The following is a 25,900-nucleotide window of genomic DNA, read 5'->3' as shown; positions in this document are numbered from 1 at the left end:
GATTTAGGTGCATTTTGTAAATAGGTACCATTTATACATTTTGTATTTCTATACTAAAAAAGATGAAAACTGATTAACCAAAAAGAAAAAAAATCAAGCTACATATACATATCTGCCTTTGATTTCCACAAAATTACCTTAATTTACAATTAAAAATAAAAGATCCCAACTCTAAAACGTTTACCTTAATTCCTGTGTTTTCTCATATTTTCTTCTAGGATGTGAAAAGGCAAAACAAAAACAAAAACAAAACCCAAAACCAAAATAAAACTAGTAATGGATTATGAATGTACTCAAAGCCTAGACAATATTATTTCAGTAAGAAATTGAAAGAAAAATAACTTTTAAGTTGCAACTTAATGCAAAAAGATGGAATATATGCTGTGCTTTTGTAAATTTTCTACGTCCACCTCACCCTTGTATGTAAGTTTGAAGTTAGACCAGTTGTGGACTTGGGTAATACTATATTTAATTTTATTTTAGATAAGATAAATTCTTAGGCTTTACTGTGAATATGTCCGAATTGTATAATATCTATTATTAATGCAAGTGAAATTCATTTCTATATTCTTTACATTTGGAAGTGGAAAAAATCCTGGAAGATCTGATAAAAGTGTTATTATATCCACCAGGTAGGGGGATGGTTCATTGTTAATTTTACATGCTAAAAATGTGAGTGTTCTTATATCATTTAATTAATTACATACCCAAGGGATTCTATTGAGAAGGGAAAAGAAACAGAACAATACAAAGAAAACATTCCCCTGGGATTAATGATCAGAAGACACTGATACATGATAAAACTAACTTGTATAGCACATTGTAATAGAATGTGAAGGGTCAATATACCTAAGGAGAACTGAGGTTAAAAGAAATCTGTGACAAAGTAAATGAGCAATTAATGGGTCATGATCACATTCATTTTATTATTCAATAATTAATATTTCAGGTTAGAGGTATATAATCCCATTAGATTTACCACATTTAACAAAATCTTTTTTCAGAAAGTCCTTGTAAAAATGGTTGCAAAGTTACTCATTTTATCATTTTACACAATAATTTCCAGAGCATAGAGGCACCAGGGTGGTTCAACAGGTTAAGCATCTGCCTTTGGCTCAGCTCATGATCTCGGAGTCCTGTGATCAAGCCCCATGTCTGGCTCCCTGCTCAGTGGGGAGTCTGCTTCTCCCTCTGCCTCTGCTCCTCCTCCTGTGCTCTCTCTCTCTTTCTCAAATAAATAAGTCTTTTAAAAAAATTTTCCAGAGCATAGATAAGGAGGAAAAGCTCCTTTTGTCCTTTTATGGAACCAACATAACATTGACATCAGTCACTGTCAAGTTAAAGAAAATAAATTAAAATTATAAACTAATCTCTCTTTGGCCTAGGGAAAATTTTTAAAAAGTATTAACAAATTAAGTCCAGTGATATATAAAATTGGAGCTACATCAAGACCAATTTGAATTAATTACAGGTTTTTTGAGATTGGTATTAGAAAACAGATTAATGATTCATTACACAGATGAAAATTGTATGTTAATCTCAATAGATTAAAAGCAGTATTTGATAAAATTCAATACTCATTTATCATAAAATTCTTGACAACTTTGGAGTACAGGTAATTTCTTTAATTTGATGCAGAAAACCTAAAAAATAAAAGTAAACTCTTTAGCAGATATATTTAGTGGTAAAATATTAAGAGCTATCCCTCTGAGACAAAAAAAAAAAAACCTACTTTAATTTATATTTAACATTGTATTCATATTTTTGGCCAGTTTAAAGAGGCCAAATAGAGGAAAAAAAGATGGCGGGGGAGTAGGGGACCTTTTTTCAGCTGGTCCATGAATTGAGCTGGATATCTACCAGATCATCCTGAACACCCATGAAATCAGCCCGAGAGGTAGGAAGATATAACTGGATCTCTACAAATAAACATCTCCGGCGCTGAGTATTGAGGTATGAAGTGGGGAGCCATGAATCTGCACACAGATATCGATAGATAAATGGAAGGGGGAGGGAGCCACCCCTTTCAGGTGCCAGGAAGTAGTAGCCTCCTGCACTGGGGAGGGGGCCAGACTCACGGACCAGTAGCCTCCAAGAAACTAGATTGCTACTGGTAGCTTGGGAGCACACACACGACCAGACTGAAAACTGGAGCTCTGGAGCGCGCGCAAGCCACACTGAAACAGGGAGCTCGGGAGCACACCCGGGAACCGGGGGCGGCTGGCGGTGTTAGAAGCACAAAGGACAGAGATGTGCCAGCCCTGGGAGTGAGGACTGGGAGAGCAGCTGTGGGGCACACAACCCAGGACGCTGTGGGGTTTTTAGCAGCACCAACAGAAACAGAGTTAAAATGGCCAGGAGAGCTCAGGGGAGGGCAGACTGCAATCTCTCTGTTCTGAGACGGAGGCTAGGATTCGGCCATTGCTGCTCTGACTCTCAGAAGAGGCACAGAAAACCACCAGGGAAAGCAGCCAGAGAACAAAAGCCCAGAAATACTGGTTCTCATTGTGCCCATCCCGACCCCTCCTCACAGGGGATGAGTAACTCTACCCAAACAAGGTTGCCTGAGGATCAGGGCAGCAGGCCCCTCCACCAGAAAGCAGGCTGAAAAAACAAGAAGCCCACATTCCTAAGGTCCCTATAAAACATTGCTTGGGTCTTGGTCAATAATCTGGGCTCTGTACATCACCACAACCACTCCTCATTAGAATGACCAGGAGGAGGAACCCCCAACAAAGGAAAGAGACAGAGACTGTGGCCTCTGCCACAGAACTAATGGATATGGATATAATCAAAGTGTCAGAAATGGAGTTCAGAGTAACAACGGTCAAGATGATGTGCAGGCTTGAAAAAATATTAACAAATAATGAGAATATAGAATCTCTAAGGGTAGAAATGAGAGTGAATCTGGCAGAAATTAAAAATGCTATTAATCAAATGCAGCCTAAACTGGATGCTGTGTGACAGGGTAAATGAGGCAGAATGAATTAGTGAATTGGAAGATGGGATGATAGAAAAGAAGGAAAAAATGGGAACTTGGTTAAAAAAAAATCCAATCTCAAGAATGTAGATTATGGGAGATTACTGACTCAATGAAACATTCCAATGTCAGAGTCATTGGCATCCCCAAGGGGGTGGAGAACGAGAGAGGTCTAGAAGAGATATTTGGACAAATTGTAACTGAGAACTTCCCTAATCTGGTGAAGAAAACAAACATTCCTGTCCAAGAGGCAGAGAGGACCCCTCCCAAGATCAATGAGAACAGACCAACTCCACGTCATATAATAGTACAATTCGCAAATCTTAGATCCAAGGATAAAATCTTGGAGGTGGACAGGGGGAAGAGAATCCTCACCTACAGAGGGAGGAACATCAGAATAACGTCAGACCTGTCTACAGAGACCTGGCAAGCCAGAAAAAGCTGACAAGACATATTCAGAGCACTAAGTGAGAAGAACATGCAGCCAAGGATCCTTTATCCAGCAAGGCTGTCATTCAGAATGGATGGAGAGACAAGGACCTTTCAAAACCGGCAGAAACTGAAAGAATATGTGACCACCAAGCCAGCCCTAGAAGAAATATTAAGGGGGGTTCTATAAAAGTAAAAAGACCCCAAGAGTGATACAGAACAGAAATTTACAATCTATAGAAACAAAGACTTCACAGGCAGCATGACATCATTAAAATCATATCTCTCAATAATCACTCTCAATATGAATGGCCTAAATGCTCCCATAAAGAGCCACAGGGTTGCAGATTGGATAAAAAGACATGACCCAGCCATTTGCTGTCTACAAGAGACTCATTTTGAACCTAAAGATACATCCAAACTGAAAGTGAAGGGATTGAGAACCATGTTTCATGCCAGTGGACCTCAAAAGAAAGCTGGGGTAGCAATTCTCATATCAGACAGATTAGATTTTAAACTAAACACTGTAATAAGAGATACAAGAGGACACTATATTATTCTTAAACGTATGTATCCCACAAGAGAATATAACAATTATAAATATCTATCCCCCCAAGAGGGGAGCAGCTAGATACACAAGCCAACTCTTAACCAGAATAAAGAGACATACAGATAATAATACATTAATAGTAAGGGACCTCAACACTCTGCTCTCAGCAATAGACAGATCACCTAAGTAGAAAATCAACAAAGAAACAAGAACTTTAAGTAACGTACTGGACCAGATGGACCTTCTAAATATATACAGAGCACTACACCTCAGAAAAACAGAATGCTCATTCTTTTCGAATGCATATGGAACTTTCTCCAGAATAGACCATGTTCTGGGTCACAAAACAGGTCTCAAACGATACCAAATGACTGAGATTATTCCCTGCATATTCTCAGACCACAATGCTTTGAACCTGGAACTAAATCACAAGGAAAAATTTGGAAGAAACTCAAACACTTGGAAACTGAGAACCATCCTGCTTAAGAATGATTAGGTAAACCAAAAAATTAAGGATGAGCTTAAGCAATTTATGGAAACCAATGAGAATGAAAACACATCGGTTCAAATCCTGTGGGACATGGCAAAGGCGGTCCTAAGGGAAAAATACATAGCCATCCAAGCCTCACTCAAAAGAATAGAAAAATCTAAAATGCAGTTTTTATATTCTCACCTCAAGAAGCTGGAGTTGGAACAGAACAGGCCTAACCCACGCACGAGAAGGTAGGTGAACAAGATTAGAGCATAGATCAATGAATTAGAAACCAGGAGCACAGTAGAGCAGATCAACAAACCTCGTAGCTGTTCCTTGAGAGAATAAATAAGATTGATAAGCCACTGTCCAGACTTATTCAAAAGAATAGAGAAAGGACCCAAATTAATAAAACTGTGAATGAAAAGGGAGAGATCACGAACAACACCAAGGAAATAGAAACAATTATTAGAAACTATATAATCAGAGAGGAGTTAAGATGGCAGAGGAATAGGGGTCCCCTTTTTCAGCTGGTCCTCTGAGTCGAGCTGGATAGGTAACAGACCATCCTGAACATCCAAGGAATCAGCCTGAGATGCAGGAAGATACATCTGGATCTCTACAAATGAACATCTTCAGTGATGAGTATTGAGGTGCTAAGCGGGAAGCCATGAAGCTGTGCACAAATATCAGAAGATAAACGGAAGGGGGAAGGAGCCTCTGGGTTTGGGCACCAGGAAGCTGTAGCCACCTGCACGGGAGAGTGGGTGGACTCACGGACCGGCACCAGCGAGAGAGCAGACTGAGACGTGAGCCAGGGAACACGCACGACCAGTCTGAAAACCAGAGCTCCAGACTGCACGCGAACCATACTGAAACGGAGCTCCAGAGCATGTGGGGGCGGCTGGCGGCTGGTGGCTGGCAGCTGGTGGTGTTAGAAACACAAAGGACAGAGATGTGCCGGCCCGGGAAGTGAGGGCTGGGACACTGACTGTGGGGCACAGAACCAGGGACGCCGCAGGGTTGAGTAGCACCAACAGAAACAGAGTTAAAGTGGCCAGAACATCAGTGGAGAACCATCTGCGATCCCTCTGTTCTGAGACAGAGGCTGAGATTCAGCTACTGCTGCTCTGACTCTCAGAAGAGGCACAGCAAACCACCAGGGAAAGCCACCAGAGAACAAAAGCCTGGAAATACTGGCTCACAGTGTTCCCATCCCCATTCCCCCCTTGCAGGGGACACGGAGACTCTACCCAAACAGGTTTGCCTGAGTATCAGCGCGGCAGGCCCCTCCCCGAGAAGGCAGGCTGAAAAATCAAGAAGCCCACATCCCTAAGGTCCCTATAAAACAAGGGCGCACGGCCTGGGTCCTGGTCAATAATTTGGGCTCTGGACAACCCTACAACCTCTCCTAATCAAAATGACGAGGAGGACAAATCCCCCCCAACAAGGAAAAGACAACGAGTCTGTGGCCTCTGTCACAGAACTAATGGGTATGGATATAACCAAATTATCAGAAATGGAATTCAGAGTAACAATGGTCAAGGTGATGTGTAGACTTGAAAAAAGTATTAACGAAAATGTTAATGAGAATATAGAATCTCTAAGTGCAGAAATGAGAGTGAATCTGGCAGAAATTAAAAATTCTATGAGCCAATGCAGTAAAAACTAGATGCTCTGACAGCCAGGTTGAATGAGGCAGATAAACGTATCAGCGATTTGGAGGATGGGTTAGTAGAAGAGAAAGCTAAAATAGGAACATGGCTTAAAAAAATCCATTCTTATGAATGTAGGTTACGGGAGATTACTGACTCAATGAAACGTTCCAATGTCAGAATCATTGGCTTCCCCGAGGGGATGGAGAAAAACAGAGGTCTAGAAGAGATATTTGAACAAATTGTAGCTGAAAACTTCCCTAATCAAGAAAAGGAAACAAGCTTTCATGTCTAAGAGACAGAGAGGACCCCTCCCAAGCTCAACCACAACAAACCTATGCCATATCAGGTCATAGTGAAATTCACAAATATTAGATCCAAGGATACAGTATTGAAAGCAGCCAGGGCAAAGATATTTCTCTCGTACCAAGGCAAAGATATCAGAATTACGTCAGACCTGTCTACACAGACCTGGAATGAGAGAAAGGATTGGGGGGGCATTTTTAAAGCTCTTTCAGAGAAAAACATGCAGCCAAGGATCCTTTATCCAGCAAGGCTGTCATTCAGAATTGATGGAGAGATAAAGACCTTCCAGAATTGCCAGTCATTGACCAATTTCATACCACAAAACCAGCCCTGCAGGAGATATTAAGGGGGGGTTCTATAAAAGTAAAAAGGCCCCCAGAGTGATATAGAACAGAAAGTCACAACCAATACAAACAAAGACTTTACAGGCAACATGGCATCATTAAAATCATATCTCTCAATAATTACTCGAACTATAAATCACCTAAATGCTCCCATAAAATGCCACAGGGTTGCAGATTGGATAAAAGACATGATCTATCTTTGCTGTCTACAAGAGACTCATTGGGAACCTAAAGATACATTCAGACTGAAAGTTAAGGGATGGAATACCATCTTTCATGCCAATGGACCTCAAAAGAAAGCTGGGGTAGCAATTCTCATATCAGACAGATTGGATTTTAAACTAAAGACTATAGTTAGAGATACAGAAGGGCAATACATTATTCTTAAAGGATGTGTCCAACAAGTGGATATGACAATTATAAATGTATATGCCCCCAACAGGGGAGCAGCAAGATACACAAGCTGCTTTATACTGTTACGAGTATAAAGTATAAAGAGACATATAGATAAAAATACTTTAAGAGTAGGGGACCTCAACACTCCACTATCAGCAATACACAGAGCACTGGAGCAGAAACCAACATAGAAACAAGAGCTTTGAATTCCATACTCGATGAGTTGGACCTCATAGATGTATATAGAACACTACACCCCGAACCAAAGAATACCCATTCTATTCTAATGCCCATGGAACATTCTCAAGAATAGACCATGCTCTGGGACACAAAACAGGTCCCAACCAATACCAAAAGACTGAAATTATTCCCTGAATATTCTCAGACCACAACGCTTTGAAATTGGAACTCAACCACAAGGAAAAATTTGGAAGAAACTCAAACACTTGGAGACTAAGAACCATCCTGCTCAAGAACGATTCGATAAACCAGGAAATCAAAAATAAATAAAAATAATTTATGGAGACCAACGAGAATGAAAACACAACGGTCGAAAACCTATGGGATGCTGCAAAGGCAGTCCTATGGGGAAATACACAGCCATCCAAGCCTCACTCAAAAGAATAGAAAAATCTAAAATGCAGTTTTTATATTCTCACCTCAAGAAGCTGGAACAGCAACAGAGGAACAGGCTTAACCAATGCACGAGATAGCAGGGGATCAAGATTAGATCAATGAATTAGAAACCAGGAGTACAGTAGAGCAGATCAACAGAACTAGATGCTGGTTCTTTGAAGGAATTAATAAAATTGACAAACCACTGGCAAGACTTATCCAAAAGTATAGAGAAAGGACCCAAATTAATAAAATTATGAATGAAAAGAGAGAGGTCACAACCAACACCAATGAAATTGGAAGGATTATTAGAAACTTTTATCAACAGCGTTATGCCAATAAATTAAGCAATCTGGATGAGATGGAGGCCTTCCTGGAAACCTATAAACTACCAAGACTGAAACAGGAAGAAATTGATTTTTTAAATAGTCCAATTAATTATGAAGAGATTGAAACAGTGGTTAAAAACCTTCCAAAAAACAAAACACCAGGGCCTGATGGTTTTCCCAGGGAATTCTACCAAACATTCAAAGAAGAAATAATACCTATTCTCCTAAAGGTATTTCAGAAAATAGAAACAGAAGGAAAGCTACCAAACTCATTCTATGAGGCCAGTATTACCTTGATCCCCAAACCAGGCAAACACCCCATTAAAAAAGACAATTACAGACCGATTTCCCTAATGAATATGGATGCCAAAATTCTCAACAAGATCGTGGCTAATAGAATCCAACAGTACCTTAAAAGGATTATCCATCATGACCAAATGGGATTCATCCCTGGGATGCAAGGGTGGTTCAACATTTGCAAATTGATCAGTGTCATAGATTTTATCAGCAAGAAAAAAGCCAAAAATCATATGATTCTCTCAATAGATGCAGAAAAAGCATTTGACAAAATACAACATCCTTTCCTGATTAAAACACTTCAGAGTATAGGGGTAGAGGGTACATTCCTCAATTTCATAAAAACCATCTATGAAAAGCCTACAGCAAATATCATTCTCAATGGGGAAAAGCTGGAAGCCTTTCCCTTAAGATCAGGAACACGACAAGGATGCCCACTCTCTCCACTATTACTCAACATAGTACTAGAAGTCCTTGCAACAGCAATCAGACAACAAAAAGGGATAAAAGGTATCCAAATTGGGAAAAAAGTAGTCAAACTGTCTCTATTCGCAGATGACATGATACTCTATATTGAAAAACCAAAAGAATCCACTACCAAACTATTAGAAGTTATAGAGCAATTCAGTAATGTGGCGGGATACAAAATCAATGCTCAGAAATCAATTGCACTTTATAGATGAACAATGAGACTGAAGAAAGAGAAATTAGGGAGTCTGTCCCATTTACAATAGCACCAAAAATCATACGTTACCTTGGAATTAACTTAACCAGAGACATAAAGGATCTATATTCTAGAAACCACAGAACACTGTTGAAAGACACTGAAGAAGACACAAAAAAATGGAAAAACATTCCATGCTCATGGAGGAGAATAAACATAGTTAAAATGTCCATGCTACCCAGAGCATTCTACACTTTCAGTGCTATCCCGATCAAAATACCAATGACATTTTTCAAACAACTGGAACAAACAGCCCTTAAATTTGTGTTGAATCAGAAAAGGGCCTGAATCACCAAGGAATTGATGAAAAGAAAAAACAAAGCTGGGGGCATCACAATGCCGGATTTCAAGCCGTACTACAAAGCTGTGATCAGAAAGACAGCATGTACTGGCACAAAAACAGACACATAGACCAATGGAAAAGAATAGAGAACCCAGAAATGGACCCTCGGCTCTTTGGGCAACTGATCTTTGACAAAACAGGAAAAAACACCTGGTGGAAAAAAGGCAGTCCCTTCAATCAATGGTGCTGGAAAATTGGACAGCTACATGCAAAAGAATGAAACTTGACCACTCTCTCACACCATGCACAAAGATAAACTCCAAATGGATGAAATTCCTCGATGTGAGACAGGAATCCATCAAAATCCTAGAGGACAACATAGGCAACAACCTCTACGACATCGGCCACAGCAACCTTTTTCATGACACATCTCCAAAGGCAAGAGAAACAAAAGACAAAATGAATTTATGGGACTTCATCAAGATAAATAGATTCTGCACAGCAAAGGAAACAGTCATCAAAACAAAGAGGCCACCCACAGAATGGGAGAAGATATTTGCAAATGACACTACAGATAAAAGACTGGTATCCAAGATATACAAAGAACTTCTCAAACTCAATACATGAGAAACAAACGATCAAATCAAAAAATGGGCAGAAGATATGAACAGACACTTTTCTAATGATGACATACAAATGGCTAACAGACACATGAAAAAATGTTCAAAATCATTAGCCATCAGGGAAATTGAAATGAAACTACATTGAGATACCACCTTACGCCAGTGAGAATGGCAAAATTGACAAGCCAAGAAACAACGAATGTTGGAGAGGATGTGGAGAAAGGGGAACCCTCTTACACTGTTGGTGGGAATGCAAGTTGGTACAGCCACTTTGGAAAACAGTGTGGAGATCCCTCAAAAAGTTAAAAATAGAGCTACCTTATGACTCAGCAATTGCACTACTGGGTATTTACCCCAAATATGTGGATGTAGTGAAGACAAGGGCTATATAGACAAGGCACCTCAATGTTCATAGCAGCATCGTCCACAATAGCTAAATTGTGGAAGGAGCTGAGATGCCCTTCAACAGACGAATGGATAAAGAAGGTGTGGTTCATATACACAATGGAATATTACTCGGCCATCAGAAAGAACGATTCCTGAATATTTGTAGCAACATGAATGGGACTGGAGGAGATTATGCTAAGTGAAATAAGTCAAGCAGAGAAAGACAATTATCATATGGTTTCACTTCTTATGGAACATAAGAAATAGCAGGGAGACTGGTAGGAGAAGGAACGAAGAATGAAGGGGGGGGTAAACAGAAGGGGGAATGAACCAGGAAAGACTATGGACTCTGGGAAACAAACTGAGGGTTTCAGAGGATTGTGGGATTGGGATAGGCCAGTGATGGGTATTAAGGAGGGCATGTATTGCATGGAGCACTGGGTGTTATACGCAAACAATGAATCATGGAATACTACATCAAAAACTAAGTATACTGTATGGTGACTAACATAAGATAATAAAAAATTAGAAAAAAATAAAGAGGCCAAATAAGAAAGAAGAAAGAAAATGTAGGTTAATCGAAAAAGGGAAAATAAGTGTTACTGATCGTAGATAACAGGTTATGTATATAGGAAATCCAAATGAATCTGGAGAAAACATTAAAATTAAATACTGATTTTAGCAAAGTCACTCAGGTCATTTATAACTAAATTGTGGGGTGCCTGGGTGGCTCATTTGGTTAAGCCTCTGGGTTTGGCTCAGGTAAGGATCCCAAGGTCCTGGGATTATGTCCTTTATAGGGCTCCCTCCTCAGCAGAGAGTCTACTTCTCCCTCTCCCTCCACCCCTCCCCCTGCTCATTCTCTCTCTCTCAAATAAATAAATAAATAAATAAATAAATAAAATCTTTAAAAAATATATATTTCAGATATAAATAGTGTATTTATCCTTGCAAGAAAGAATCAGGAAATGAAAATAAAATAAATTAAAATACTGATACTGTTTATAGTGACATAAAAATATTAAATATCAAGGAAGAAATCTGTTAAAATATGTGCAAAACTGCTGCCCTGGAAACAAAAAACCACTTTACTGTAGGAAACTAGAATGACTTAAATAAATGGACGGCTAAATCTGAAATCAGGCATTTAAAACACTATGAAAACACCAGTAGTTGATGAAATAATAAAGGGTGATTCTGTTCCTTCTTGTTATTCACATTCTTCCTGTAAAGAGGAAATGCTTATGTATAGACGGTACCCTCTCCACAGAAGATCATAGTCTGTCATTGTGACCTCACAACACATATAGGTAGTTCATTTGGGGTAAATGGATTATCCAGCTTTATTTTGTAAATGGTGGATGCTTCTCATAATTCTTTCTTTCCTTTTTTTGTTTTTTGTTTTGAAGTTTTTATTTCTTCAAGAGAGTGCGTGAATGAGAGAGCATAAGCAGGGGGAGCAGCAGAGGGAGAGGGAGAAGCTGACTCCTTATGGAGCAGGAAGCCCCACGTGGGGCTCCATCTCAGGACCCTGGGATCATGACCCCAGCCAAAGGCAGTTGCTTAACTGGCGCCCCTCTCATAAGTCTTTCTGAGAACACTTGGAAAATTAAAGTTTACTGAATCTATTTGTCTTTGAGTTAAAAATTTCAGAGGATTATGGATTGCACGTGGCAGTTTGCTTGACAGCATCTGACTTGCAGGCTTAAAAATAGTTGAATTCAGGGGCGCCTGAGTGGCACAGCGGTTAAGCGTCTGCCTTCGGCTCAGGGTGTGATCCCGGCATTACGGGATCGAGCCCCACGTCAGGCTCCTCCACTGTGAGCCTGCTTCTCCCTCTCGCACTCCCCCTGCTTGTGTTCCCTCTCTCTCTGGCTGTCTCTATCTCTGTCAAATAAATAAATAAAATCTTTAAAAAAAATAGTTGAATTCATAATTATATATTGTTTATGATAAAGGATACAGACATATCATTGAATACTTATGTATCTTAACTTTTTAGCCTTTAGTTTTTTTAATTTCAAACTATATCAAGTACCCCAAAATTGAATTTTTTGATCTAGCCTTTACATATAAAATCAATATCCCACACCAAGGAGCTTTAACTATGATCTTGCAGAGGCCAATACTTGTAAACCAATACTGATAAGAATTGAGAATAAAGTAGAAGCAGCCTTTCCTGAATAAAAGTGGAGGACTATCCCATAGTCATGTATTAGAAAGTTCAATATTATAAGAATGTCAGTTCTCTCTAAATTTATCTATTGAGTAAATGCAATGCAATAAAACTGTAGCATTTTAATTTCAAGAAATTTCACAAGCTGATTCTAAATTTAGATGGAGATGCAAAGGACAAAACATAGCTAGACAATCTTGAAGTACAAGAAAGTTGGAAGACTTACTGCAAATATCAAGACTTATTATAGTTGATAAGTAATAAGTAATAATTATAGTAATTAAGATGTTGTGGTATTGGTACAAGAAAAACTAAAAATGAAATTGGCCAGCAAAATGAAATAAAAATTCTAGTAACAGATCCAGACTTCTTTGATCACCTGAATCACAGCAAATTCACACCTGCAAGGAGAAAGGAAAGATTCAATAAATAATGCCATGTCAATTGGATATTCCTATGAGAAGAATAAATGGAATTTAAACCCTACACCATAGCATACAGTGAAGGTTTACCATGGTGGTTATATTGGTTTTTTCTCCAGGGGGCAGGTTATGAGCCACATGGGCAAATAATGATTACTTTTACCTATTTTAGCAAAGCTTGTATGCATAGATCAGAGATGAGTGAAAGGGATCTGACAGTTACTAATTTGTCTGTCCTGATTTTTAGATACTCTGGATCCAGAGACATGATTATTAAGTGGGATTGTGAGCCACTGCAAATAGTTAGATAGGATTCCATCACCCAGCCTTGAAACACACAAACTCTATTTGCATTTGTGTCGTGTGGTGTCAGAGTTAGTTCCAACAGAAACGGAAAGGTCAATTTTAACAGACCTTGAAAGAATTTGGAAGTCCCTTTTTTCCAGGTCTAGAATTACTCTGATAAGTGACCTCACCTCTTCTTGGGGAAGGACTGACTGAAAAACCTTTGTCTGTATTTTTTGTGGCATTGCGGTGTCCTTCCACAAGAAGACATGGCCTCTCCTTCAAAGATGGGTTTTACAGTTGGAAAGTGGCTCATCTGTGGCAATTGGGAAGGGAATTTCCATTGGGTTGGCTTCCCTCAGCCTTCTTCTTGACACTTCTTGATCATATAGCTCAAATAATACTCTCTTTCGCTGCCCATCTCAGTCCTATTCTACTAGATACTGTCACAGACCTCTGCAGGTCAGTGACCTTGTGTTTCCATTCCTAGGTAAATGAAAATTAGACCACCTTGCCCTTAACAGAAAGTGTTGCAGCCTGGCTGTTGATACTCTGAATCTTGTCCATGAGAAATAGCGTCCAATCTTTGATTTACAAAGAACAGTTATCACTAAGGTCTCAGTGATGCTTGTGTTGCTTCTACTAGAACATTGCTTCTTTGTTTTGAGAACAGAATTTCCTTTGGCTTCTCACAGCTCATGTGTTCTCTGGTTTTAGTTGATAAATCCAATCCAGCATTCCTAACTTTTTGAAATTTTGCATCATTTATAAACACTGTATAAAGCTATTCTGGCATCTCTACCTCATTTATTGTAGGGTCCAATGTGTCCAGGCTTCAAGGAGTCAAACTAGCAGTACATTAGGACTGGCTCCAGGTGTTTTTGCCAGGACGTCAAAGTATAAGCCACTGAAGAGTGGCCCTATATCAGTAATCTCTCCCTTATTTAACATTTTATTTAACTCTTATTCAAGTGTAGTAACCTCTTGGTCCATTCTTAGGTCTGTTATCTTGATTCCTGCATTACACATTAGCTATCTTGATGAATAATTATTTTCCTTCTTTAGAAGGGAAAGTACTTCCTTAGGAAGGCCATGTTGAAACTTGATCCTAGACATTGTTATAGAAGCCATGATTCGAGGTGAGGGCAGATTTAAGGAAAATAAGTGCCAACTTCTAATGCATTTGCTTCAGATGAAGACTGTGTATTTTCCAAGTAGGAGGAGGCTGTTATTTTCCAGCAAGGAAGAGTGGACCTTCTTCAAGTCAGAGAGTGTAGGAGAATCTGAGGGTTCAAGATTCTCAGAATATTTACTCTGATATCTCCATTCTACTTTGGAAACTGAGGACAAGGGTAGAACAGCTTCAGAATGCTTCAGAATTCTTCCACTTGAGGGTCAAGGGAGAATGGGTATTTAAACACTAATTCATCTCAGTCAATGAATGAGTCCTCTTGAGGCATTTTGATTTTAGACACTTCTAGTCTGCCCCAAAGATGGGCACAATAGACCTCTGTGGCCCTATGTCCCTTCTGGTAGTTGGAAGTCAGGAAGTCAGATGGTGCACATCACAGCAGGAAGTCTGAGAAGATATGGATGGGGCACTGCAGCATCTCCTATCGGCCTCACCTAAGTACAAATGTTCTGAGAATGTATAGGTGTACATTCAAGAGGGGGACAGATAGTGTAAGCTACAATGAAACTCTGTCCAGAAATTCCATTGGCTTTTAACTTCTATCATTTGCATATTAATTTGAGCAGGAATGCAACTGCCTCCTAAGAGTTTATCTTGGAGAAATTTCTAAAATCTTTTCCAGAAACTATTGACTTCTATTTTATTCATATATTGTAAGGCTGGATATGATGTGGTGTTTTGGTCCCTCATAGAAAACTGTTAATAAAACATCAATTAAAGACATTTGCAAGAAGTGACCTTACTAAGTAAGGGGAGTGTTGGAGACAAGAAACATTTTGAGAAATTTTATTTGAATGGACTTCAGATTAGGAAGGAACAAATCATTTTAAGAACTCAATGATATATGCTTTGGGAAGCCAATCTCTTATGAAAACTTGAATCATCAACTTTAGCATTCCTTTATTTCTTGGAAGATAAGACAATTCTTTTGATTGAGTTATTGAAGGCTTGTTTTACTTGTCTGTTTCTCAAAGTGTAAATGAAGGGGTTCAACATAGGAGCGACGGAAGTAGTTAGCATTATTACACCCTTATTAATGGCCACTGATTCCTTTGCTGAAGGTTTGACATAGATGAAGATACAGCTGCCATAAGTGATAGAAACTACAATCATATGGGAAGAGCAGGTAGAAAAGGCTTTTTTCCTTTGCTGGGCTGAAGGGAATCTTACAATATGCTTATGTATGTGTAGGAAAGAACCACACAAAGAGGTGTTGTGATGAAGGTCAACACAGAACAAATGATAACCATGTGTCTGAGCATGAAATCTTCAGGAAGGGAGATACCTCACAGAGAAAGCTATCAATGACATTTGAGTCACAGAATTCCAGACTTTGGCTCAAGCTAAATGGTGGGAGTATGATTAACAAGCCAGCTATCCAACAGCAAAGGATGAGTCTTTTACAGACTCTGCTGCTCATGATGGTGCTGTAATGCAGGGGTTTGCAGAGGGCCACATAGTGGTCATAGGACATGGTACCCAGGAGAAAAAATTCCATTACTCCAAAAAGATCAGTGAAAAATGCTTGAATGGCTCAAGCACAGTAGGTAATAGTCTTGTCACCTGTTGCTAGGTTATATAAGTATCTAGATATACAAACGGATATGAATAAAATCACTAAGAGGGAAAAATTTTGTAGGACAATGTACATTGGTGTTTTAAGGTGAGAATCCACTAGTGTAAGTGAAATTATAGCCAGGTTCCCAGTTACACTTAGTAAGTAGGTAAAAAATAGAAAAATTTAAAGTAGACCCTGAAGTTGTGGATCATCCGTTAGTTCCAGAAGAATGAATGTTGTTATTATATAGTTTTTCATCTCTGACTTCTGATTTTTGTCCAATCTGCATGAGAAAGATAAGTTATTGTATTAGAATATAGAGATGCCAACGTTAAGTAGTGACAAACAATGACAAAGTCAAAGAAGTGACTGGGTCACATGAAATTTATTTTTTAATTTGGTGATTAATATTGTTAATATACTGGTGGACTTAGTTTGTGAATATCCTTCTTGTAGGTTTTTTTTTTCAAGTTTTAATTTAAATTCTAGTTAGTTAACATATAGAGCGATATTAGTTTCAGGAGTAGAATTTAGTGATTCATCACTTACAACAGCCAGTGCTCATCACAAGTGCCCTCCTTAATACCCATCACCCATTTAGTCCATTCCCTCCGCCCCCTTCCCTCCAGCAACCCTCAGTTTGTTCTCTATAATTAACAGTAACTTATGGTTTGCCTCCCTCTCTTTTTTTTCTTTCCGCTATGTTCATCTGTTTTATTTCTTAAATTCCACGAGTGAAATTATATGGTATTTGTCTTTCTCTGACTGACTTATTTTGCTTAGCATAATAAATGAAATTTCTTATAGATCAACTTACTTGGGCCACAATCCAATAATTTATGGATTTTGTGTCTCCATTGCATTTTTCCAAATTTATTTAAAAATTTTGTCTATATTCTGGATTGGTTTTATTGATAGTGCATCGTGATGTCATCAGTGTTAAAATTGTCTTTTACTCCCATCCATTCTTCTCTATGTTTTTAAGTAATTTAAAAAATTTTGAGCATAATTGACCCAGTAATTTCACTACTGGGTATTTACCCAAAGGAAATAAAAATACTAATTCAAAAAGATATATGCACTTCTATGTTTATTACAGCTTTATTTACAATAGCTAAGATATGGAAGCAACCTAGGTGTCCATTGATAGGTGAATGGATAAGGAAGATGTATATATAAAATATATAACATGAACATTACACAACCATTTCTCTGTGTTTTGAAGCTGAAATCTTGAAGTTCACTACCAGTATCATATCTTTGCTTGTAGGTTGGTTCTTGATAAAACGCATTTACAGAATAAATAATTTGGACTGCTTAAGAGACTCTCCAAAATCCATTCATCAATTATAATTTTATGTTCAACCCCTGTAACAGAATAGTGGTTTTGTTGCATTCTGTATAAAGTATGTATACACTTTGGGGACTATATGCATCAAGTCCTCTGATTTTGAATAGAACCCATACGTAATAATTCTTCTATCTGTATATCCAGTGGTGATTTCTTTTCTGAAATCCAGGTGTATGTAGCCACACATACCTCATATTGAACACATGCAAAGTTGGTTTCATGGACTCTGCATCCCTATCCTTTTCATCCAATGTGTTTCCTCTAATAAAGCTAATTGGTTACAATAATTGAACTCACACACTATGCCATGTGTTATGTAATGACTTCCTAGGAAGCACTTCTCTGGACCAACTGGAATTCTAATCCTTTCCCTTCTTCTACTATATCTTTCTTTAACATTTCTTGAATTCACCTTGAGGACACTGATTTCTCTTTGATTCTCAGCCTACACATTATTTCTTTTGGGAAGCCTTTAGAAACCTGGTGGCTGTGTTGGATCCTCCAGTCCCCATTAATGCATCATTGCTAAGCAATGCTTATTTCCATCATAGTACTTACCCTGAGAAGGTAAGTCTGTTGAGATTAGGAACTGTGGTTTTTGTTATTTTATTTTATTTTTCTTTAACTGGGATAACCAAGGAAACCAACACAGCCCAAGCATGTAGCCAATTCCTAACCAATGTTACTGGTTGAATGCCAAAATCAATATTTTTCTCCAGATACATACAAAGCTTTCTTCCTTCCTATTTGGACTTCTTCTTGATATTGTTCTATCACTGAATTTACTTTTTAAAAAATTTCTATGCCCGTGGTTCTCATATTTTGTATTTTATTTCTTTGTGGGATTTATTTATTTATTTATTTATTTATTTATTTATTTATTTGCATTGAAGTGGAATGTTGGCTACTGAATTAAGTCATACCACAAAGCTGCCCCATTCTCTGCTAATATTTATTACTAAAGAAACAACTGGCTTTTCTTTATTGCCTAATCTTGCAAATGAGTATTTGAAACTCCATTTTGCTTCTTTGAGATATCTGTCATTGAGATAATCAAATAATAGGTCAACTTTGCAATACTAAGTTTGAGTCAATAGCTTTTCCATAGCTTTTCCCTGTTATCACAAATTAATCACAATAGGAAGCAATGAAATATTTTCATGTCTTTAGGGTTTGTTGTTTTTCCTATGTCAATGAATGAATTTTTCCGGGAGACTCTAATAGTTACAAGACTCGTTTCAATGCACTGATTAAAATATTCTCTTCTTACCTGGGTGCGTAGAGGGTCAACCCCATCTATGTGTCCCATTCTCACATTTATGCCACTATCTCGGAGAAATGTCATTAGCCAGGCTCTAGCTTTTCTTGAGAACTGGAACTCTGAAAGGTACTAGGGTCACACAAGGAATGCCCTCTGCGGATCACATTAAGATATAGCGAAGGGCCTCTTCAGGAACCCACCTACTCCCTTTGAATCCCATTTCTTCAGCTCACAGATACCAAATGCTTCATTATGGCATTAAACTAAGCCATGCACATCTTGAGAAATGGAGGCTCTAGGAATATAAATATTTTACTGCAATTATAAATAACATTATTCCATGGAAAACCTATCTATCCTATATAGTGAGAGTCAAGTTCTGATAAAATAATTGACGCTGAAGTGTGACTGGTATATTTTTATTTTATCTTTCAAATATTTCACATTTATAATGCCTGTAGGGATCACAAATAAAATGGTATCACCTAAGACTCTCTTTAGTTTGAAAGTGTAGCGTATGATGGTCTTGCATGACAATAATATGACATTTTGATGACCTTTCTTAGTTACTGCTACTAATGACCTAATGTACCCAATGGTAGTGCTTTCATGCTTAACAGTTACTCATAGCTTCTGTTCACTGTGAAACCACAAAATATTTTAAAGATACAAAATTGAAAATGAATGTGGAGTTGAGATTTGTGTATGAACTTATGGTCACTTGTGCTAAGCACAGGTAGCCCCGGGAATTTATGGTGTTTGCTCTCTGCAATGTAGTGCTAAAACACACCCCTAATGGCTTTTCTGTCTAGGCAATATTTTCTGGTGATATTTGCTTCAGTATTCTCCAGTATTCATCATTATTGGAATGAAAAACTTTTCAAAGTGAGTAATGTTGGGAATAATCTCTTTGGAGGAAAATCTAATGTTTGAAATCCTCTGGGCTGAGAGGTTTTTACACTATCAGTTTGACATTTGTGATTTATCATTAAGTTGAAAAATCAGAAGGTCTTTTGTAACATACATTCAAAAGGTACTAATGCATCTTCTGTGTATTGAAGTGGTAAAAACAAAAAACCCCTAACAATAATCAGTAATGAGAATGTCCTCAGAGAAAAGAGTGTCAATAAATCCATTACAGACTGCCGGAACAAAATTTAAAGTATCAGTCTAACTTAAGTTTATTTATTTTCATACATTCGAAGACAGTTAAAAATTATAAGATCTTGTATTTATTCTTTATCTGTTTTTATTATATGAATAATTTATAAACTAGAAAAATTTTGTGTGATATGTAAAATGGGGAAAAGTGTGAAATATTGTAACAGAGATAGCAAATATTTTGAAGCATACGCTTTTAGGTTTTCCTTCTACAAGTAGACCTATATATTATAAATAACACAGAAATACAAACATTAAATACAAAACTTGTACAATTGAATATATAGTTTGTCACATTTATTTACCTTAAAATATCACAATCTTTTTAATACCTTAATCAAAACACCCAAACCAAGGAACAAAATGATGCTTGGGTTCTTCTTCCTATCTTAGGCAAATATGTAATTTTCCCCTCATTATTGCAATTTCTACCTCTTCAATTCATCTTTCAGTAACATATTAGCATGTTTAAGGACTTTATGTTCTGAGTTTGTGTCAGTGCTCTTCCATAATTCTTTTTCAATAGTTACTAATTAACTACATTATAATCTGAACTATTTTAATTCCTGAACCAAAGGGAGGTATTTTAATTCCTGAGTCAGTGCTTGTAGGGGTTGAGATTAGTTTATATCGATGAATGGAAAAGAGTTTTCCCTGGAGGCTCTGATTAGATTGCAGCCTGAATAGTTTTCCTTTCTTTCTTTAAAATCTTTCCTTCTTTTAGAATTGGGAGGAGGGTCAGGTACCAGATGTGTCTAGTTCATGTAAAATCCCAAAGTATACAGTCACCATGATGGAAAACTTTCTGGGGAGCCATGGGATTGTAGGCATACACTGGATATAACTAAATACATCAAGTTAAGATACACTGAAGGATTATCTCTATAGCCCACCTAGCCTCCTGTCAATCCCTTTTCCTGAATTTATGGGCACTTATTGTAGTATGTACAAACACAATCTCTTGTTCTAAAATATCTATCTTTTCTTCCAGTTGTTAGTGCTCTCCTCTTGTGCAAAACACTAAGAGACAAAGTTTGAGGAAATTATTGAAAAGGATTGTAATTGACATTTTTGTTTTTTCTATATGTCTTTCAAAGTGTTTAAAAAAATTTTTAAGGGTGTAGAGACCATTTATTACATATACTTAGATATATATATATACTTAGATAGTAAGTCATGTTTAGAGGTAATTTTTCATATAAATCTACATTGCTTCACTTTGAAGTGGAGGGTGAATTCATGTCAGATGATAATTCATGTCGATAACACTCATTATATACCATCTTGGCTAAGCTAAGGTCATGCTTTCTACAGAAAATACAACTATGATATAAAGTTAATTCTTTTTTACAGTATTTCAAATAGCTACATACATTACTAATTTTGGTAAATGTAAGTCATATTTGTTCTTAATCTAAGTTCTCAAAAAGAAAAGTGAAATCACAACTGTCATACTTACTCTTCTGAGAGTCAATGATAGCTTTCACTGGATGTTTAACAATACTTTTCTTGTTGATTACTAGGAAGAGTAGACTTTGATTCTTAGGAAGAGTAGAGTTTGTTAGCAGAAGGTTACATTTGAACTTCTGGCCACTCTTGCTTGTGGACCAGCACTCCCCTTACAGGCATTCTGGAATGCCTGTGATCTCTGGGATACTCTTCTCCAACACACTGCCAAGTTCTTCTTATTAACGACTTCATCCCATTTTAGAGCTCTAAGGTTGAAAGTGATACAGAATTCAAAGGTTTTTGGAAACTGTAGGAGCTCTTTCTGGTTTTGAAAGGGTTGGTAGTCTGATTCTTGGTCTAGCAAGAAGTTTTTACATTAACAAGAATAACAGTTGTTATTTGTCAAAGCTAAAATGAAATGAATAAACACAAGGGACCTCTGTGACCCCATTTCAAAAAATCCCTGATGAATCTTCTGTGTAATGAATTTGGCAGAAATCCTGAAAGATGTAGTAGTGAGGAGAGTGTCCTCAGAGAAAGAAAGATGCAACAGTACCATTCAATACTGGTAACACACAGCATTAAAAATTAGATGGTAGAGTGCATGTCTGCCTTTCCTGTATGTGTTCCATACCTCCTGTGGCTGGTATAAGACCTAGTTTTCTTCCTTATCACATGACTTAATTAAAAGAGGTAAAAAAGTCAGATAATCTTTTTTTTTTTTAAGATTTTATTTATTTGGCAGAGAGAGCACGGAAGAGAAAGCATGAGCAGGGGAGGGGGTGGAGCAGAGGGAGAGGGACAAGCAGACCCCCCACTGAACAGGGAACCCCACCTCAGGCTCAATCCCAGACCCTGGGATCATGACCTGAGCCAAAGGCAGATGCTTAACTGACTGAGCCACCCAGGCGCCCCCTAAAATCAGATAATCTTAGGAAAATATATGAATAATCACAAAATCTAGTGATAAGTACTTTTACCGTGTCTATACTTAATCTTTCTAATGTTTTCTGTGCACAAATGTCAACTGCCTAAATGCACAAATGTAAGCCTGTCTCAATACATCTTACATGATTTTGATAACTTGTTTTGTCACATAAACAACATGAAACTATTTTCAAATCACTAGTTGTAGACCATGAACCATCATTTTAAAAATTTTTATTTTTTTAATTGAAGTACAGTTGACACATAATGGTACATTAGTTTCAGTTGTATAACATAGTGATGGATCATCATTTTTGATGACTGTGTAATATGCACATTTCAGGATCCCATCGGTTTTTCATTCCTAACTTTTAAAAATTTGTCTGCAATTGTTCATTATCAAATAAATAGATGTATATAAATAAATTGTATGGTTGCATAAACTATTTCTCAGAAATTTAGTTTTTTTTCAGCAAATCATATACTTCTATAAATATTTTTGCAAACTAAATTTATTATCAGTCTTCAAATATATTTATTTATATTATTTAAAAAATTGTGGTCAAACTCCCTTTTACTTTTAGCTATTTTATAATTTGTCTGTAAAAAAAGTCCTCTGAAAAAAATTCTTCTATATTTATCAAATTGTTATTGACGTTCCCTCCAATGGAAAAAAGTTTGCTTTGATTCTTAGTTTGTTGAGAATTTTATTGATAATAAATTTTACATTTTATAAAATATTCCATATTCATTGAGATAATAAAGTTAATTTTCTAACTTGTTTTATTATTTTTGTTTAATTTATTTAAATATTTTTATTAGTAAGAAAGTGTGAATTGGGTATTTTAAAATATAAAACAAATATATTCTTAGAACAAATTTTTTAAAATTATTTTTTGTGACAAGAACACTTAACATAAGATCTACATTTAAAAAAAAGATTTTATCTATTTATTTGAGAGAGAGATAGAGAGAAGACAAGGTGGAGAGGAGAGGAGAAAGAAAGGGAAAGAGAGACTCTCCAGGAGACTCCACACTGAGCATGGAGCCTGATGTGGGGCTCAATCCCAGGACTCTGGAATCTTGACCTGGGCCGAAATCAGGAGTTGGACACTTAGCCAACTGAGCCACCCAGGGGCCCCTTGGGGCAAATTTTTAAGCATTCATTACAGTACTGTTAACTGTAGACACTATGCTGTACAGTAGATCGCTAGGATATATTCATCTTGTATCTGTGAGATCCATTTGTTCTATAGCATTATTCAAGTCCGCTGTTTCCTTATTTTCTGTCTGGATATTCTGTTGTTAAAAATGGAGTATTTGAAGGCTCCTGCTATTATTGTATTGCTATTTCTCACTTTGGTACTGTTAATGTTTGCTTTATATATTTAGGTGCTCTGATGTTGGTGCTCTGATTTCTCACTTTGGTTTTGTTAATGTTTGCTTTATATATTTAGGTGCTCTGATGTATATATATTTACAATTGTTATATATTCCTGTTGATTGACTCTTTAGCATTATATTTTGTGTCTTGTGACAGTTTTCAACTTAGCCTTTGTTGGCACTATGCTGTGCCATGTTGGGGGAGGTATGATGTGGGTAAAGTGAAGTTCCTCTTACCCTTTCCAATGGGTCTTACTTCTGTGTATCACCAGCATACCGTAACTTCTCACCTGAAATTGGTAGCTTTTAATGGTATCATCTGTGGATGGTTGTTAAATCTTTCTGTGTGGAGATGAGGGCTGGGACCTCTTTCTAACATCATTCTCTCTGGCTTGGTTTTTCTCAGAAGAAATTGTAATATATCATGATGTATTACTGTTTTCATATATTGTGGGATTCAGTTTACTAATTTACTAATGTTTTACTTAGGATTGTTGTGTCTGTCCTCATGAGAGATACTGGCCAGTAAATTTTCTTTCTTTTAATATTATCACCAGACTTTCATATCAGATTATTCTGGCCTTAAAGTATGTTTTGCTTTTCTCCCCCCACTTTTTGAGAAGTTTGTGTAAGATTGATGCCATTTGGAGTAATCTACTTGGGATGTTATTTGGGCTTGGCATTCACGTTATGGGAAAAGTTTTCTTTACAGCTGCATTTACTTTTTATAGATATAGAAATACTAATATTTGAATTAATCATGTGTCATTTTTGGCGAGTTGTGATTTTCTAGATTTTTCCATTCAAATACATGTAAAAATTCATTGGCATACATTGTTTAGAACGTCACCTCATTTCTTCTTAATATCTTTAGATTCTGTAGTGATACACATGATATATTTGGACCTCTGTAAAAAATAGAATGATAATTTGTGTGTGTGCTTATATGTGGAATCTCTTTTCTGTTCCATTTAGCCTTTGTTTTTTGTTTTTTTTTAAAGATTTTATTTATTTATTTGACAGAGAGAGACAGCCAGTGAGAGAGGGAACACAAGCAGAGGGAGTGGGAGAGGAAGGAGCAGGCTCCCAGCAGAGGAGCCCAATGCGGGGCTCGATCCTAGAGTGCCAGGATCATGCCCTGAGCCGAAAGCAGACGCTCAACGACTGAGCCACCCAGGCGCCCCTCCATTTAGCCTTTGATCTTGATGCAAATACTATCTTGGTTACTATAGTGTCATTTGTCTTGAATTTAGGGGAGTTTTGTTCTTCAATATTATTCTTTCTTAAAACTGATTTAGACATTCTACATCCTTTGCATTTGTGTATAAATTTTAGAATAGGATTGTCAAATTTTAGAGAAAAATCTACTGATTTTGATAGGAATAATATACAATCTATAGAAAAATTTGGGGGAAAATTAACATCTTACACCCAGTTTTGCAACCTGTGAACATAATATATCTCTCCATTTATTTAGGTCTTCTTTAATTTATCATGGCCTCCTAAACTCTAATCTCTTATCAGATCTTCCCCTTGGATAAACTCTCCTTTAAGCCAGAGATCAAGGGAATTTACTTACGACATTTATAAGGTGAGTCTTATGGGGCATGGAAACAATGGAAATAGATAGATCTGGATAGACATAGAGAAAATATCCAAAATATTCTGGAGGGTCAGGTCATTTGTCCACTTTAGTACTGTTGCATGTTGGCCAACCTCAATCGTCAAGATTTATTGGCAGGATTATGATAGGGTTTAGTTCTATCCAACTGTTCAGAACTTATGTGTGTATGCCTGAGGCAGTAGTCCTGGGTCTTCTTTTTATTTTTTCTTTTTAGAATCAGAATACAACTTCCTTATGTTAGAGCAATGTCTACTTGTTCTAAACACATCTCTCATAAATTAGGCATTAATCTTTTTAAAAAAAATTTTTGAAATTGTTTAATTTTTGTAACTCTATAAGAAAAGTATCATTAGCCCCATTTTAAACCTTGAGAAACTGAAGCTCAGAAGACTTACATAACTTTAGGCACTAATTTTCTGTGTGTGTCATATTTGTTTTCTATCATTTAAAAATTTTATGATATTTTGTAGGTTTGTTTAAGTCAGAAGGTATAGTTATTAATGTATTTCCTATGAACGTAAAGTCATGTTTTCTTTTAAGGGATGTTATCTCAATAGAGGTTCATCTATAAGAAGAGTGAAGAATGAACTGGAATGTGGGCTTTTGGATGTTTTGAGGAAGTTAATCTGAATTAGGACACAGACGAGGAGGATGGAATGACTTGTTAACTTAAAGAAGCTCTGGTATTTTGAAATCTTCATTCCTAGATTTCAGCATTCCC

At 37.1% G+C, this 25,900-nt stretch overlaps 1 pseudogene; it reads right to left on the bottom strand.

The window, feature by feature from the left end:
• Positions 1 to 15,365: 15,365 nt before the first annotated feature.
• LOC125281360 (olfactory receptor 6C2-like) lies at positions 15,366 to 16,281 on the bottom strand (annotated as a pseudogene).
• Between the last annotated feature and the right edge of the window lie 9,619 nt (positions 16,282 to 25,900).

The sequence above is a fragment of the Ursus arctos genome, unplaced genomic scaffold (assembly GCF_023065955.2).
Source record: "Ursus arctos isolate Adak ecotype North America unplaced genomic scaffold, UrsArc2.0 scaffold_21, whole genome shotgun sequence".
Taxonomy (NCBI): domain Eukaryota; kingdom Metazoa; phylum Chordata; class Mammalia; order Carnivora; family Ursidae; genus Ursus; species Ursus arctos.
The sequence above is the reverse complement of the archived record's forward strand: the minus strand, read 5'-3'. Positions and strand labels throughout refer to the sequence as shown.